General features: G+C 29.9%; 1 protein-coding gene across 1 annotated transcript in view; it reads left to right on the forward strand.

Moving 5' to 3' along the window:
• The window catches only part of LOC107704778 (stAR-related lipid transfer protein 13-like), a 97,498-nt gene that overhangs the window by 14,158 nt on the left and 82,307 nt on the right, over positions 1 to 1,033 (forward strand). The window lies entirely within an intron of this gene.

Genomic DNA, 1,033 nt, shown 5'->3' on the forward strand with positions numbered 1-1,033 from the left:
CACAATTGCGAGATATAAAGTCACAATTGCGTGATAAAAACTCGCAATTCTGACTTTTTTTTCAGAATTGCGTGATACAAACTCGCAATTGTGAGATATTAAGTCGCAATTCTGAGAAATAAAGTCTGACTTTTTTTCTCAGCATTGCGAGTTAATATCGCAATTATGACTTTATAACATGCAATTGTGAGTTATAAAGTCAGAATTGTGAGATATAAACTCGCAATTCTGAGAACATATCAGTCTCCCCCCCCCCAAAATTGGACTTTAACTCGCAACAACTTTCGAACGGTCCTCCTTCTCCACATTTGTAAACACTGGCTGAGTCGGTACTTCCGCCTACGTCAAGCGTGACCTTTTCAACGTAATTACGTATTACGTGAAGTCATGGACGCGCATCGCAGAGCAGTGCAAGGCGCGCATTTTTGTTTATAAAGCATATACTTTTTTTTTAGAAAATGGCCGATCGTTTCGCTAGATAAGACCCTGTTATCCAGAAAGCATGCATATTTCTATAGTTTTACTTTCAGTTTTTTATATCTAATCAGAATATAGATATTCTGTATCTCATTATGTGCACATACAAAAATGTATCATTATTTTATATTTATGTAAATGTAATATTTGAGTGAATATTTATTTAACTAAAAATGATTCAAATCTAAATACTAGATTTTAATTAAAATTATGATATTATAATTATATATTAAAATAACTTATTTATTTACTTATATTAAATATTATATATATATATATATATATATACACATATATATATATATACGAAAAAAAGTCAGAATTGCGAGATGAAAAAGTCACAATAACCTTTTTTAAAAAAATGTATTCATTGGCGGAAACGGGCTTCCATACTCTATTCTAATTCTATTCTTAAAAAAAAAAAACTTGTCCCTTTTAGACTTTTTATTTTATTTATTATATAATTAAAAAAATAAACCTTACGTGTACTGCGTTAAGCTGAGTCTTGTTATAGCACTTGCGTATCATTGCTCTTTTGTTGATTTTGATTGCTTCC

Source organism: Sinocyclocheilus anshuiensis, unplaced genomic scaffold (assembly GCF_001515605.1).
Source record: "Sinocyclocheilus anshuiensis isolate Anshui unplaced genomic scaffold, SAMN03320099.WGS_v1.1 scaffold758, whole genome shotgun sequence".
Lineage (NCBI taxonomy): Eukaryota > Metazoa > Chordata > Actinopteri > Cypriniformes > Cyprinidae > Sinocyclocheilus > Sinocyclocheilus anshuiensis.